At 37.1% G+C, this 17682-nt stretch overlaps 1 non-coding gene and 2 pseudogenes across 1 annotated transcript; 2 read left to right on the forward strand and 1 right to left on the reverse strand.

Annotated features, from left to right (window-relative positions):
• The first annotated feature begins 209 nt into the window (after positions 1 to 209).
• On the forward strand, positions 210 to 7364 carry LOC143683076 (large ribosomal subunit protein uL23 pseudogene; annotated as a pseudogene).
• A 19-nt stretch (positions 7365 to 7383) lies between these two features.
• LOC143683077 (exocyst complex component 5 pseudogene) lies at positions 7384 to 11842 on the forward strand (annotated as a pseudogene).
• Positions 11843 to 12289: 447 nt separating this feature from the next.
• TRNAE-UUC (transfer RNA glutamic acid (anticodon UUC)) lies at positions 12290 to 12360 on the reverse strand. Its single transcript has one exon. It is a non-coding gene; the product is annotated as a tRNA-Glu (tRNA).
• Between the last annotated feature and the right edge of the window lie 5322 nt (positions 12361 to 17682).

Raw genomic sequence — 17682 nt, forward strand, 5'->3', positions numbered from 1 at the left:
TGATGATAAAAAATATATATTTATTCTTTCTAGCCCCAATGTTCTGGAGCAGCTAGAAGGAAAAATCTGAGAAGATAGTATGGTAGCCCATGACAAATTCTGGGATCTGTCCTGTAACTACTTGCTGAAGAGTGCTTTGAAAAGTATTGCTTTTTTCTTTCTTTGCTTTGTATGTATGCTATATTATACAATTTTAAAAGTTTTTAAAAATGTTAAGAGAGCTTTTCACAAAGATGGCTCTGAAAACTAAGACAGAGATCCCTGCCCTTCCCAAAACCAAACCCAAAGCAAAGGCTTTGAAAGCCAAAAAGGCAGTACTGAAAGGTGTCCACAGCCAAACACGAAAGATTTGTACTTCACTCACCTTCCAGCAGTCCAAGATGCTGCGTTTCAGACAATAGCCCAGTTATCCCAAGAAAAGCACCCCCAGGAGAAACAAGCTTGACCACTAGACCATCATCAAGCTCCTCCTGACCACTGAGTCAGCCATGAAGATTGAAGACAACAACATACTTCTGTTCATTCTGAATATTAAGGTCAGTAAGCAGCAGATCAAACAGGCTGTGAAGATTGTCACATTGATGTGACAAAGGTCAACACCCTGATCAGGCCTGATGGAGAGAAGAAGGTATATGTTTGACTGGCTCCTATCTATGATGTTTTGGATGTTGCCAACAAAATTGAGATCGTTGAAGGTGAATCCAGTTGGCTAATTCTAAAAATAAGACTTGATCATAAAAAAAAAATGTTAGGAGGCGGGCCACGGTGGCTTGGTGCCTGCCGTGCCAGAGACTTGGGTTTGTTTGCCCATGCAAAGAAAAAACACCTTGCTGGCCCCTCCCTGTCCACATTACCCACCATGGCATGATGTACAGCCAGCCTGTGCTCCCATTGTGAATACCTGGCCCTGGTATGGAAGGAGCAGTGCAGCTCCTATGAGCACATTGGAGTGACCATGTCAATCTATGTGGTGGCAGCCTGAAAGACTGAACCAGGAAACCAATCTCAGCTTTGCCCTTCCAGGACTTGCCCTGGTGACAGAAGCAGTGGGTAGACAGGCAAAGCAGTGTAAGAGAAAAATGAAGAAAAGTGACCTGGAGCAAAGTATTATCTGCTTTAAAGCATACAATAGAGTACCAGGTTCAGGGAGAAGCTCTATTCCATAGGAAGTAGAGGGGGCATTTAAATTCCTGTAAATGGGGGAATTCCTAATGCCATTAATAAGCACAAGCCCAGGATAACAAGCAGACTCAAAAAGGACAGAGAGGACCCTGAACTTCACATTCATCTCAGCTGTCTTCTGTTGCTTCCTATGAAATGGAGCTCAGATGATATTAAGGAATGATGAGAAAGAAAGGAAGACAGACAGGATCAGGGGGTCTGAAGCTTAGCAATAACAGACAACAGACAACTTTATTCTTAACTAGTTCCTGCTTATATACTGCAGGGTTTAGGTGACTAAAAGCATGCATACATTTTGTGAAAAAACAGAGTGCCTACTTTTCAGTATATTACTCTCTACATACAAGAGATAGCTGGCAAGACCTTGGGGCTTAAGAAAAAACAAACATTCTCTCCCTCTCAGACTGTCCTCCAATTAAGCAGATAGCAGTCTCCACAGTTTATTGCCAATGCCACCCCGAAGCCAGTTGCTCCCAATAAATTCTGCAGGTTTTCCATTAACCCTGGCTCTTAAGTCTTCCTGGTCAGAATGCTAAACTCTGAAGGATACCAGCCAACACACAGTCAATTTCAAAGACTGTGGAAGGTATTTTGCACTGATTTGTTTGTATTTGTTAGCTCCTGGGACTCAAGGAAATATCTTTCATATCACAATCTGGATTCAAACTTAAGAAACAGACAATTCAGGACTAAATCCCAGAGATGACACTTTTAAATATTGAAATGTACAGTGTGCAATAAAAGACTACAAGACAAACAAAGAAACAGGAGCTGATGGCCAATTGCAAAACCATCGATATGCTCCTTTTATCCAGGGTATGGACAGATGAAAAAAATAATGATAAAAAATAACTAAATAATGAGTGGGGGTGATAAAGGGTAATAAAAATTGGGTAGATTGAAATACTAGTGGTCAATGAGAGGGAGGGGTAAGGGGTATGAGATGTATGAGTTTTTTCTTTTTTCTTTTTATTTCTTTTTCTGGAGTGATGCACATGTTTTAAAAATGATCACGGTGATGAACATACAACTACACGATGATAATGTAAGCCACTGATTGCATGCTATGCATGGACTATGTTTGTGAAGATTTCTCAATAAAAATACTTTTGAAAAAAGAGTGAATCTTGCCTGGTCTGAAGCCAGAGCTTGGGTAGGGATAGAGGCACAGGCTTGATGGGCACAAGGGTAGGTTTTGGAAGCAGGTAGCCTGGGCCACAATGCCTATCTGCCTGACCTTGGGCAAAGAGCTTCAGTGGGATGAGCTTTGGTGTCCTCAGCCCTAAAATGGAATGATAAGGCCATCTGCCTTGGGAGATTATATGGACTATATGATGACATAACCCAACCTAATGTGTTTATTAATACTGTAAATGCTTAATAAATGGTAGCATTGAAAAATTGAAATAAATTAAAATGAAAATGTAAAAAACCATCAATAAAGAAGACCAGACTGCAGACAAATTGGTTGCAGGCTTAAAAAAAAATCCTCAATATGCTAAAGGAGATGAAGGAAGACACAGAGAAATAACTAAAATATATCAGGAAAACAGTGAATGAATGATATGAGAATCTCAATAAGGAGACAGAAATTTTCAAAAGAAACCAAACAGAAATGCTGGAGCTGAAGACCACAATAACTGAAATGAAATCTTCCTTAGAGTGTTTCAACAGTAGTTTGGAGCTTGAAGAAGGAAAATCAGTGAACTTAAAGGCAAGATAGTTGAAATGATTTCAGGTCTGAAGAGTAGAAAGAAAAAAGAATGGAAAAAAGTGAACAGAGCCCGAGACCTGTGGGACACCATCAAGCACACCAAATACACATTTTAGGAGTCCCAGAAGGAGAAGACAGAAAGGAAAAAAAGGAATATTCAAGAAATAATGATAGAAAGCTTCCCCAATTTAATGAATATACATACATATTCAAGAAGCCCAACAAACCCCATAAAGGATAACCTCAAAGAGAATCATGGCCAAATATATAGTAGCAAAACTGTGAAATGCCATGGATAAGAAGAGAGTTCTAAAAGCTGCAAGAGAAAAGCAACATGTCATATACAAGGGACTCCCAATAAGATTAAGTTCTGATTTCTCATCAGAAACCATTCAGGCAAGGAGGCAATGGGACAAAACATTGAAAGTGCTGAAAGAATGGCCAACCAAGAATTTTATATTTGACAAGCCTCTTTCAAAAATAAAGGCAAGATTAAAACATTCCCCAATAAACAAAAGCTAAAGGAGTTCATCACAACCAGACTTGCCCTACAAACAATGCTAAAGAGAGTTCTTCAGACTGAAAGGAAAGGACACTAGATAGTGGATTGAAGTGGCTTAAAAAATGAAGATTTCAAGTAAAGGTAACCATATGGGTATTTATAAATGTCAGTACCATTATATCATATTTTTTAGGCTGTAACTCCACTTTTAATTTCTTGCAGGTTCTAAAATTCAAATGGATAACAATTAATAACAACTCTGGTTTTGGATATAAAATATATAAAGATATGATTTGTAACAAGTACAAAAAAAATGGGTGGGTGAGGAATATAGGAACAGTGTATGTGTGTGCTACTGAAGTTAAGCTGTTATCAAAGCAAACATGACTGTTATGATTTAAGATGTTTCATGTAAGTTCTATGGTAACAACAAAAAATATACAGGAAAATATTCACAGAAAGAAATGAGAAGGGACTCCAAGTGGTGTAATATGGAATATCAAATAAATATGAAAGTAGGCAATAAAAGTAGAATCGGGGGGCAAAAAAGGTATAAGACTTACAAAGCCCAAAGAACAAAATGACAGAAGAAAGTCCTGCATTATTAATTTAAATGTGAATGGATTAAACTGTGGCCTCTCGATTTAATGAAGTGAAGAACACAAGTGTATTAATAAAGGTCCCTTTTCATCACATGATATTTCTAAATGGTTATTTGGGATGCTCAGAAGATTGCATTTTCAGTCTCCTAAGGCCTCCTAAAACATAATTTAAAGTGGGATTTGAACAGGAACAATATCTTCAGACGCAGCTGAAAAAGAAAGTATTTTCTGTTTAAATCCTGGGAAAACCTTAGATAATATGCTTTGTTTGTCAAACTGATATAAGACCAGATTACTACATGAAGAGGAAAAATTCACCAGATATCAAGGTGGGTAAATGCCCAATTATTTTGAGTTCTTATAATCTGTGCAAAGCTAGATTGTACAACTAGGCCAAATCCCACCAAGCATCAAGTTTGAGCAAAATGTTTTCGTATTTGATGCACAGGAAAGAATTTTATGGAAATGTGGGGAGTAGGAGCAGTCTTCAGTCAAAAGGCAGAGACTGGCAGAAAGGACATAAAGGCATGGCCCAGCTCTCTGCTGTTTACAAAGCACTCATTTTAAATTCAAAGACACAAGTAGGTTGAAAGTGAAAGAATTGAAAAATATACCAGACAAACAGTAACCAAAAGAGAGCTGGGGTCACTATACTAATATCAGATATTAAGTAAAAAACTGGTACAATACATATGTACTGATAAAGGGCCAATTCAACAGGAAGACATAACAACTGTAAGTATTTATTCACCTAATGGTAAATCCCCCAAAATATATGAAGCAAATATTGAAAGATTTAAAGGGAGAAATACATTAACAGCAGGGCACTTCAATACACTACTTTCAATGGATGGAACATCTAGATAGAAAACCAAAACGGAAATAGAAGACTTGAATGATGCAATAAACCAACCAGATGTAACAGAAATATATAGAACAATTCGCCAAACAGTAGTATAATATAAATTCTTCTCTTGGGCACATGGATCATTCTCCAGGATACACAATATGTTAGGTCACAAAACAAAAGTCTCAATATATTTAAAAATATTGAGTCCTAGAGTATCACAATGGAAATCAAGCCAGAAAATCAATGTGAGGGAAAAGAGGAAAATTTAAAATTACGTGGAAATTAAACAACAAGCTTTTCATTTATTTATAAATATTTTTATTGACAAATCTTCACACATGACATTCCATATATGGTGTACAATCAATGGCTCACAATATCATCACATAGTTGTATATTCATCACTGTGACCATTTTTAGAACATTTGCATCACTCCAGAAAAAGAAATAAAAAGAAAAACTCATGCATCCCATATCCCTTAACCCTCCTCTCATTGACCGTTAGTATTTCCATCTACCCAATTTATTTTACCCTTTGTCCCCCATGTTATTTATTTACTTTTATCCATATTTTTTTTGCTCATCTGTCCATGCCCTGGATAGAAGAAGCAACAGACACCAAGTTTTCACATCACACAGTCATATTGTGAAAGTTACATCTTTCTGTCATTGTCTTCAAGAATCAAGGCTACTGGTGCATGGTTAGTTTAGTAGTTAGAATGCCCGCCTTTTGTGTGGGAGACCCAGGTTCGATTCCCGGACCATGTACCCCCACCACCACCCCACCACCCCCAAAAAAGAATCAAGGCTACTGGAACACAGCTCAACAGTTCAGGTACTTCCCTCCAGCCAATCCAATACACCATAAACTAAAAAGGGATAGCTATATAATGCATAAGAACAACCTCCAGGAAAACCTCTCAACTCTGTTTGAGATCTCTCAGCTACTGAAAATTTATTTTGTCTCATTTCTTTCTTCCTCCTTTTGGTCAAGAAGGCATTCTCAATCCCTTGATGCCAAGTTCTGGCTCATCCTGGGAGTTCTTAAACAATACACTCTTAAACAGCCAATGGGTGAAAGAAGAAATCACAAGGAAAATTAGGAAATGCCTCGAGGCAAATGAAAATGAAAACACAACATACCAAAATTTATGGGATGAAGCAATGGCCATGCTGACAGGGAAATTTAATGCTTACATTGAAAAATAAAAAAATCTCAAATCACAACAGGAGGATCTGGAAAAACAAAAGCAAACTAAATGCAAAACAAACAGAAGGAAGGAATAGAGAATAAAAAGCAATAAAGAGAATTAATGAAACAAAAGCTGCCTCTATTTTTTAAAAATCAATAAAACTGGCAATTCTTTAGCTAGGCTGTCAAAGAAAAAAAAGAGAAAGGATGCAAATAACCAAAATCAGAAATGAAAGGGGGTCATTACTACCAACCTTACAAAAATTAAAAGGATTATAAGAGGATACTATGAACAAGTGCACACCAACAAATTAGATTATCTATATGAAAATGGGACAAAATTCTAGAAACATACAAACAGCCTACATTGACTCAAGAAGAAATAGAAGATCTCAATAGACCAATAAGAGATTGATTTAGTAATAAAAAAAACTCCCAAAAATGATAAACCCAAGACTGAATGGTTTCAACGGTGAATTTTATCAACCATTCTAGGAAGAACTAAAACCAATTCTGCTCAAATTCTTCCAAAAATTTGAAGAGAAGGGAACACTTTCCATTTTATGGGGCCTAAGTCACCTTAATACCATGGTTAGATAAAGAAAGCATAAGAGAATTCCGGTAAGATGGCAGAATAGGGATAGGTCGAGTTCAACCCTGCTCCAAGGAACAGCTAGAGAAGTGATGGGAAGGTGACTGGGAGGGCAATTCCCGGGTGTAAGTGACCTGGGAGGGTCTTCTACACCACACAGGGAATCCCTGGTTGCAAAAGCTAAGGAATTGAGATGCAGAGAACCAGAGACTGTCCAGCTAGTGCAAACAGCCTAAAATGCCCCTTTTAAAATGGAAGTCTGGAGCCCTCAGGAGTGCACAGACAGGGAGACGGGGACTAGGAAGCAAACTAAGCCACATTCCTTGAATGTGCTACCCTCATGTGTGCCACCCCCACCCCATCACTACCCCATTACCTCATGCACCTGAACCTTATTACCCATCCTCCCACCGAGATCCAGGTGCTCCTGCCCTTCCCCTCCCAACCCCGCATGCATCCACTTCTCACACCCCAGCTCTGTGGCCAACCCACACCTTGTGCACAAGCACATAGACTCACCCTGCCCCTTCCAAGACCCACACACCCATGCCAAGTCCCTCGACCCCCACCTCCTCCTTGCAGCCCCCTACAGGCAGTTGCCTGTGCAAATGGGCTATAAGCTCTCACCTTCATGCCCAGGCCATACATGCCCCTAGCCCATACAACCCTGCCCAGCAACCACACCCCCAGCTTTGTGTGCGTGACCAGTGCCTGGCCCCCACAGATCTGAGCATGCATGTACCCCCGCCATGCCCTCCAGGTCTGGGCAGGCACTCAGCTGTGCATCCGAGCCACATTTGCCCCTGGCATATGCAGGCACAACCCCAGCCTGCTGCCTGTAAGCTCTGCACATGCACATACTAGGACCATGCTCCCCAGACCCACACACGCATACAGCCACATCCTCCCCACCAGGCACCCATGCGTCCATGCACTGACCTCTTCCCCCTGTATCCCAACCCCTGCCCCACACACATGCACAGCCTTCACCAATCTCACGGCACAAGCACCTTACTGCCACACTTGACAGGTGTTCACATGCACATTTGTGCTACATAGTTACTGCCCTGAACACGTGTGCAACCCTGCCCCAATCCCCCGTGCATATGTGCACCACACTAGGGCCCCCATCCACTTGAAATCACCCACCCCTGACCCTCATCCAGCAAACCCCATGACCAGTGCCCCACCCCTACACACTCACGCATCCACACCCTGGCCCCCTTGGATCCCTTCTCATGTGCAAGTACACACCTGTGCCCTGCCTTCCCTGTGCCTCATCTTCTGCAGCCTGTACCTCACAACTTGATAGCCACAACCTCCACACTTCACACACCCACTCACATCCTGCCTGCACACCAGCCCCCACTCATCTGCTCAGCCCACTCCATCTACCTCCTGCCATGCCCTACCTCTGTGTCCCCCACACTACACCCTATGCCTGTACGCCAAAGTCTGCCTGAGCTGCACCCAGCCCCCATGGCCCCCACACCACACTTCCACAACTCTGCACCCCACACCCCACACTCATAGGCACCAGCGTAGCATTCCCAACCCATACCTATACCTGCACTACAACCTGTCACTACAGTGTGCCATGCCCCATGCCCCACATCCTGCTTAACATCCATCCTTCAAATCAAAGCTTTAGATTACTGAAAGAATCAACTTCCAAAGTCATCCTATCAAGATATTTATATGCCTCAAAGGCAACAGAAGATCACTACACATATCAAGATACAGACAGAGATAGCCCAGCCTAATGACCAAATTTAAACACCAGCTGAGAAACAGAATTTGGGACAACTAATCAAAGATGTTCATATAACTCTACTAAATAAAATCAATAGGATAGCTAATGACATAAAGGAGATCAAGAAGGCACTAGAAGAACATAAAGAAGTATTTGAATGAATAAATAGAAAAATGGCAGATATCACAAAGATAAAAGATACTGTAGAACAAATAAAAAATATACTAGAAATACATAACAGCAGATTTGAAGAGGCAGAAGAAATAATAAGTAAACTAGAGGACAGGACAATTGATTTTGAACACACAAAAGAGCAAATAACAAAAAAGATGGAAAAACTTGAATTGGATCTCAGGGAAATAATAGACAAAGCAAAGCACACAAATATAAGAATCATCAGTGTCCCAGAGAGAGAAAAGAAGAGTTAAAGGGCTAGAAACATTAATTGAATATATGATGGGGGAAAAACTTCCCAACCTTTATAAAGGACATAAATATGGAAATTAAAGAAGCCCAATGAACTCCAAATAAAATGAATACAAATAGGCCTACCCCAAGACATACATTTTAATCAGTCTGTCAAATGTTGAAGAAAAGCAGAAAATCTTGAAAGAGGCAAGAGAAAAACTATCTACTACATACAAGGGAAACCACATTCGACTGAGTTTGGACTACTTAACTGGCACTATGGAGGTGGAAAGCAATGGTAGATATATTGAAGATCCTGAAACAGAAAGACTTCCAACCAATATTTCTGTACCCAGTCAAATTGTCTTTCAAAATTAAAGGAGATATTAAAATTTTCATGACAAACAAATCCTGAAAGAGTTTGTCAACAAGAGACTGACCCTACAAGAGATAGGAGATAAAAGGAGTTCTTACAGCAGAAAAAAAAAAGATAGGAGAGGGAACTCTGGAGGAAGGCAAAAACTTGAAGAGTACCAGTAAGGGTAACTTAAAGGATAAAAAAAGAAAGAGGGAAAATCATATGTAGATCTGACAAATAAAATCCAAAGAATAATTATGATGGTGGATTCAAGAGACACATTTACAATAATAACTAATGGACTAGACTTGCCAATTAAAAGATACAGATTAGACAGACATCTGTGGCTTTGCTTCAAGGCCACTCTCCCATCCTATCTGGGCTCTGTAGGGAGTTGGGGAGCCAGCCAACCTGGAGCCAGAGCTGGAGAGCCAAGTGGTAACTTGTGCGTGGCACAGCAGTTGAAGAGGGAATGGCATCCAGAGAAGGGGCAAGCCTCTCAGCTGGAAGGTATGGCTACTACTCTGAGCTCTTCAAGGTGAAAATGTTTCCCTTGGGATTCAAGACCTCTAACCCCAAAGAGCTCAGAGTTGCAGGAACCTTTTGTGGCAAATGAGTATGTTGAATATCTTGTATGGAGAACTCTGGGAGGAGGCTCTAGACAGGGAGCAGAAGCTTTTGATCTAAAAAGATTATTAGAAGAATTTGTAAATCATATTCAAGAACTCCAGATAATGGATGAAAGGATTCAAAGGAAAGTAGAAAAACTAGAACAACAATGTCAGAAAGAAGCCTAGGAATTTGCCAAGAAGGTTCAAGAGCTCCAGAAAAGCAATCAGGTTGCCTTCCAATATTTCCAGGAACTAGATGAGCGTATCAGTTATGTAGCAAGTAAGGTCTGTCACCTTGGAGACCAGTTAGAGGGAGTAAACACACCAAAACAACAGGAAGTGGAAGCTCAGAAACTGATGAAATATTTTAATGAGTTTCTAGATGGAGAATTGAAATTCGATGTTTTTACAACTTCTGAAAAGAGAAAGGAGGCAGCAGACATCATTCAGAAGTTGCACTTAATTGCCCAGGAGTTACCTTTTGATAGATTTTCAGAAGTGAAATCCAAGATTGCAAGTAAGTACCATGATTTAGAATGCTAACTGACTCAAGAGTTTACCAGTGCTTAAAGAAGAGGCAGAATCTCCAGAATGAGAGATGTAGCAGCTATTTTACTTCATTTTAAGGTTTATTCCCATTGTGTTGATGTTTATATAAGCAGTGCCAGGAGGGTGCTTTCTTCAGAAATGATATATTTGAAGATGTAGCAGTACTGTGTCAACGGGTGAACAAACAAGTTGGATGTATCTTTAGTAATCCAGAAACAGTACTGGCTAAACTTATTAAAAATATATTTGAAATCAAATTGCAGAGTTTTGTGAAAGGCCAATTAGAAGAATATAGAAAGTCTGATGCAGAACAGTATCTCAAAAATCTCTATGATATGTATACAAGAACCATCAATCTCTCCAGCAAGTTGATGGAGCTTAACTTAGGGACTGACAGACGTTCTTGTCTGTTTATCAAATCCATTTTTATTTCCTATTTGGAGAACTATATTGAGGTGGAGACTGGTTATTTGAAAAGCAGAAGTGCTCTGATCCTACAGTGCTATTATGATTCAAAAAAAACATCAAAAGGGATCCATTGGCACAGGAGGTATTCAAGATTTAAGGAGAGAATTAGGCAACATACCAACTTACTACTGGGGCCAAGTATCGATACTCATTGGGAAACTTTCCTATCCCAAGAAATGGTGGTTAATGTTTTACAAGAAACCAAACAAGCCTTTGAAAGATGTCATAGGCTCTCTGATCCTTCTGATTTATCAACGAATGCCTTTAGAATTTTTACCATTCTTGTGGAGTTTTTATGTATTGAGCAAATTGATTATGTTTTGGAAATAGGACTTGCTAGGATTCCTTCTCCAGATTCTAGAAATGCAAATCTCTATTTTTTGCATGTAATGCAACAGGCCAATACTATTTTTCATCTTTTTGACAAGCAGTTTAATGATCACCTAATGCCACTAATAAGCTCTTCTCCCAAGTTATCTGAATGCCTTCAGAACAAAAAAGAAATAATTGAACAAATGGAGATGAAATTGGATACTGGCATTGATAGGACATTAAATTGTATGATTGGACAGATGAAGCATCTCTTGGCTGCAGAACAAAAGAAAGCAGATTTTAAATCAGAAGATGAAAACAATGTTTTGATTCAGTATACCAATGCCTGTGTTAAAGTCTGTACTTACGTAAGAAAACACATAGAGAAGATTAAAAATTTCATGGATGGAAAGAATGTGAATACAGTTTTGATGAAACTTGGAGTACATTTTCATTGACTTACTTATGAACATCTTCAACAATATTCCTATAGTTGTATGGGTGGCATGTTAGCAATTTGTGATGTCACTGAATACAGGAAGTGTACCAAAGACTTCAAGATTTCACTGGTATTAGGGCTTTTTGATACTTTTCATGCACTTTGCAATCTCCTGGTAGTTGCTCCAGATAATTTAAAGCAGGTCTGCTCAGGAGAACAACTTGCTAATCAGGACAAGAATATCCTTCACTCCTTCATACAACTTCATGCTGATTATAGATTTGCCTGTCTTGCTCAACATTTCAGCTGAGGTTGAATTAATAAAGGAGATATGTTGTAATTTGGCAGGCTTCAGTTGTTAGAAAGCACAGGAGATTACTTATGACATAGCCAACATTTTATGGAATAATGACTATTTGGAAGAAAACAGCAGCCATACTTACCCTTGAGATTCATTTGAAATTTGGACACCACCAGGAATATTTTGCTTTTTCCCCTAAAGTTGAATTTTCATTCCATTCTTGAACTTACAAATTTCAAATTCTGTGAAGCTACATGTCACTGTTTTTATCCAGGAAAATGTTGGTGTCCAATGGCAAATGAAATGTTACCAGTGTTTCATTCTTTTTCCTTTAACATATTTCATTAGGAAATTTCACCATCCCATTTTGCATTACCAATGGGTGAAATACAGCAAAACTGCATTTATTATTATTCATTTTTTAAATTAAATTAAATTAAATTTTTTTGGGGGGAATGCATGGTCTGGGAATTGAACCCAGGTCTCCTGCATGAAAGGCAAGCATTCTACCACTGAACCACCCATGCACCCCTATTCTTCATTTTTAATGACCTGTTCAGCACTGGTAATTATTATTCAAGTTATTTTATATTTTCCTAAAGAACTTTTTGTCTCTTTCAAAAGGTTAACAATTTCAGCATAATTTTCTTAAGTGGGTGATTGTTTTTTTTTTTTTTAAGGCACAACAATGATACCATCCCAAGAAAAATGTTATAAACTAAACTAAAACAATGAAATGTTTTCTGTAGGTAGTAGGAGTGGATCAGAATATACCTGCTTTCTGGGTAAAATTTAAGAAAAGTTACTATTTCTTATTTGGTAAGTGGATTTTAATCCAATTCTAGAAAATAAATAAAACTATCTTATTTTATATTTCACTTAAGATAAGGTAGAAGACTTTAATTAAAGTAGCATATTTATTCATTATTTTAATAGTATAAGGGAATTAAAAAGTTGAGGTATAGTTTTTTTTTAACTTCTTTATTATGTAGTATAACTGTGCTAGTTTGAAATGATGTATGTACCCTAGAAAAGCCATGCTTTAATGCTAATCCCATTTTGTAAAGACAGCCATTTCTTCTAATCCCTATTCAGTATTGAATGTTTGAAACTGTAATCAGATCATCTCCCTGGAGATGTGATTTAATCAAGAGTAGTTGTTAAACTGGATTAGTTGGAGGTGTGTCTCCACCCATTCGGGTGGGTCTTGATTAGTTTCTGAAGTCCTATAAAAGAGGAAACATTTTGGAGAAAGAGAGACTTCTGAGAGAGCAGAGAATGACATAGCCACGAGAAGCAGAGTCTACCAGCCAGAGATCTTTGGAGATGAAGAAGGAAAATGCCTCCCTGGGAGTTGAAGCTAGCAGATGACGCCGTATTCACCATCTGCCCTTCCAAATGAGAGAGAAACCCTAACTGAATTCACCGTGTGCCTTTCCAGATGAGAGAGAAATTCTGACTGTGTTCACCATGTGCCCTTCCACTTGAGAGAGAAACCCTAAACTTCATCGGTCCTCTTGAATCAAGGTATCTTTCCTTGTATGCCTGTGATTGGACATTTCTATAGACTTATTTAATTGGGACATTTTCTTGGCCTTAGAACTGTACACTAGCAAGTTATTGAATTCCCCTTTTTAAAAGCCATTTGTTTCTGGTATATTGCATTCTGGCAGCTAGCAAACCAGAACAATAACATATATACCAAGCAAAGAAATAAAAAAGCAAGTTTTCAAAGCACTCTTGAACAAGTAGTGACAGGACAGATCCCAGAGTTTGTCATGGGCTACCATACCATCATCTCAGATTTTTCCTTCTAGCTGCTCCAGAACATAGGAAGCAAGGTCAAGTTTAAGTGGTAAGTGTAATGGTAAGAAATATTGCAATATTTAGTACAATACAATCCTTTAAAATTTGTATCTTAGTGATAAACTCAAATAAGATGGTATGACTAAACATGTAGTAGGTCTTTTATTTTAAGAGGAATTGGTATTGATAGATAATATACTTTCTAAGTTGGAGGTGAGCTTTGCAAGGCTGGCTGCTTTTCATATTTATAGTTTCTGTCATTGTCCTTTTTCAAGGAATTTCTGAAGTGACTCCTACTGGATATGATTAATTGAATTGGCTTAATATGGTGAAGAATAAATCACTTATAAAATTTTAAACCTCAAGTGGAAATTTAGCAAAGGTCATCAATCTATAAATTCCATAAACTTGCTCTGTGAGAATGTATTCTAAACTATATGTAGTGTTTCAACTTTCATTTTGTTCTTGTTCATAGCCTTCTAGGAACAGACAAACATTAATGTTTAACTCATTCTTGGCAGTTTTTTTTAATGTAGGTTTTTTCGGCCTAATTTTGGTAAACTGCTTGTCTCTCAGAATCTGTACCTGAATTGTCATGAACTGTACCAAAACTTCCAAGTCCAGAACTAGCTATTGTTTAAGTTACTATTGACTTGAATGTTCTTCATTTTCTGTTTAGCCCAGTGGTATTAAGGTAAGCAAGAGAAGTTAAGAACACCAACTTTTGTCAAAGCATTCTAGGAAATTGTGGCAGCTGTCTATTGTTTGAAATGCTAAGGGAGAGGTAAGGGGTATGGTATGTATAATCCTTTTTTTTTCCTGTTTTCGTTTTATTTTTTTTCTGTTGTTTTTATTCCTTTTTCTGAATTGATGCAAATGTTCTAAGAAATGATCATGATGATGAATATGCAACTATGTGATGATATTGTGAATTACTGATTATATATGTAGAACAGAATGATCATATGTTAAGAATGTTCGTTTCTTACATAAGAATACAGAAGAATGTTCGTTTCTTACATTCTTACATAAGAATGTTTTGTTCGTTTCTGCTAAATTTTTTTAAAATTAATCAATCAATAAAATAAATAAATAAATAAAAAAGGCTGTCTATTTTACTATTTCATACCCAAGAGAAAGTGAGAACAGATTATGGATACTACAGAAAGTCATATGCCTATACTATTGCCATTGTAGAAAGCTCTGATGTAAATTCAGATTATACCTCTGTTATGTAAAGTCAACAATTTTAAGGCAGTAGTTTTACTGGCCATTTAAACTCTTTGTACACAATGTCAATTTGTAAGAAAAAAAAACCTCAAATAAAATATGAGATAACATTTTAAGACTTCCAAAGCAGAGAAACACTTCAAATTATTTTCCTTGGGCTCATTTTTAAAACGTAAAACATACGCTTGTTGCTTAATTTGTTAATTATTATTTCCATGCTTGAGTTCTGTGAAATATTTTCTGTTATGTCCATTGACATGGCAGCAACAAAGAAAACCCATAAGTGAATATATTTTTAAAATCTTAACATTATTGCTTAATAAACAATTTCCCTCTAAAAAAATAAAAGATACAAATTGGCAGAATGGATTAAGAAATGCAATCCAGCTATATGCAGTTTACAAGAGACTCATCTAAGACACGAGGATACATATAGATTGAAAGTGAAAGCATGAAAAAAGATGTTCCACGAAAGCTGCAGCCAAAAGAAAGCTGAGTAACTATACTAATATCAGATAAACAGACTTTAAATGTAAAGACATCAGAAGAGTACAAAGAAGGACATTATATATTAATAAAAGAGAAAATGGGCCAAGAAGAAATAATAATTTTAAATGTTTATGCTTCCAATCAAGGAGTACATGAGACAAACATTAGCACAACTGTAAGGAGTGGTAGATGTTTCAACAACAATAAAAAGAGACTTCAATACACTGCTTTCCTCTGTAGATAGAATAACCAGACAGAGGATCAACGAGAAAATAGAGAACTTAAACAATTTGATACATGAATTAGACTGAATAGACATATATAGGTCATTACACTACAAAACACCAGGATATATATTCTTCTCTAGTTCTCATGGAACATCCTCCAGGATAGAACATAGGCTGGGGCACAAAACAGGTCTTTATAAATTTTAAAACATTGAAATTATTCAAAGTACTTTCTCTGATCACAATTTTGGAAATCAATAACCACCAAAAAATGAGAATTTTCACAAATATATGAAGAGTAAATAACAAACTCTTAAACAACCAGTTGGTCAAAGAAAAAATTGCTAGAGAAATAAGTAGCTATCTGGAGACAAATGAAAACAAGACTAGAACATATCAGAACTTACTGGAATGTGGCAAAGGCTGTGCTGAGAGGGAAGTTTATTGCCCTAAATGACTATTAAAAAAGAAGAAAGAGCAAAAATCAAGGACTTAACTGCTCACCTGGAGGAACTTGAGGAAAAACAGCAAACTAATCCCAAAGTGAATAGAAAAGAAATAACAAAGATTAAAGCAGAGTTAATGAATGGGAGAACAAAAGAACAATAGAAAGAATCAACAAAATAAAAAGTTGTTTCTTTGAGAAAATCAACAAAATCAATGGACCAGCAGCAAGGCTGACAAAGAAAAAAAAAGAGAGCATGCAAATAAACAAAATCAGAAACAATAATAAGAAGAAATTTTAAAAAAAGTCATAAGAGGCTACTATGAGCAACTAGACAATGTAGATGAAATGGACAAATTCCTGGAAACACATTAACAAGCTACACTGACTTAAGAAGAAATAGAAGATCTCAACAAACCAATCACAGGTAAAGAGATTCAATTAGTCATCAAAAAACTTGCTACAAAGATAAGCTCAGGGTCAGATGGCTTCACAGGAGAATTTTATCAAACATTCCAAAAAGGACTAACAAGAACCCTGCTCAAACTTTTCCAAAAAATTGAGGAAAAAGGAACACAACCTAACTCATGTTATGAAGCTAACATCAATTTACTATCAAAACTGGGTAAAGATGCTATAAGAAGATAAAACTGCTGGCCAATCTCCCTAATGAAAATAGATGCAAAAATTCTCAAAAAAAAAAAAACTAGGAAATCAAATCCAACAACACATTAAAAAGATTTATACACCATGACCAAGTGGGGTTTATACTAGGAATGCAAGGATGGTTCATGCAAGAAAATCAGTTCATATGATATAACACATTAACAAATCAAAAGGGAAAAATCATATGATCATCTCGATTGATGCTGAAAAAGTATTAGACAAAATTTAACATGCCTTTCTGATAAAAACACTTCAATAGGTAGGAATCAAAGGTAATTACCTCAATATGATAAAGGGTATATACAACAAACCCATACCCAGCATCATACTCAATGAAGAGAGACAGAAGGCTTTCTTCCTAAGATTGGGAATGAGACAAGGATGCCCTCTATCACCACTATTATTCAACATTTTACTAGAAATTCTAGCTAGAGCAATCAGGCATGAAAAAGAAATAAAAGGCATCCAAATTAGAAAGGAAGAAGTAAAATTTTCATTATTTACTTATGACATGATACTATACTTAGAAAATCCTGAGATAACTACAACAAAGGTATTTGAGCTAATAAACAAATTCAGCAAGGTGGTGGGATATAAAATTAATGTGCAAAAATCAGTAATGTTTCTATACACAAGCAATGACCTACCTAAGTAGTCAATTAAGAAAAAAATTCCATTCAAAATAGCAACGAAAAGAATCAAGTATCTAGGAACAAATTTAACTAGGTGTGTAAAGGAAATGTACAGAGAACTACCTAATATTGATTTTAAAAAAATCAAAGAAGATCAAAATAGTTGGAAAGACATTCTTTACTCATGGATAGGAAGGTTAAATTTAGTTAAGATGTCAATTCTACCCAAATTGATCTATAGATTCAACACAATAAAAATTGTGTACCAATAAAAATTCTAATAGCCTACTTTGAAGACCTGGAAAAGCTAGTTACCAAAATTCATTTGGAAAGAAAAGTGTACCTCTGGAAAGA

The sequence above is a fragment of the Tamandua tetradactyla genome, chromosome 5 (assembly GCF_023851605.1).
Source record: "Tamandua tetradactyla isolate mTamTet1 chromosome 5, mTamTet1.pri, whole genome shotgun sequence".
Classification (NCBI taxonomy): domain Eukaryota; kingdom Metazoa; phylum Chordata; class Mammalia; order Pilosa; family Myrmecophagidae; genus Tamandua; species Tamandua tetradactyla.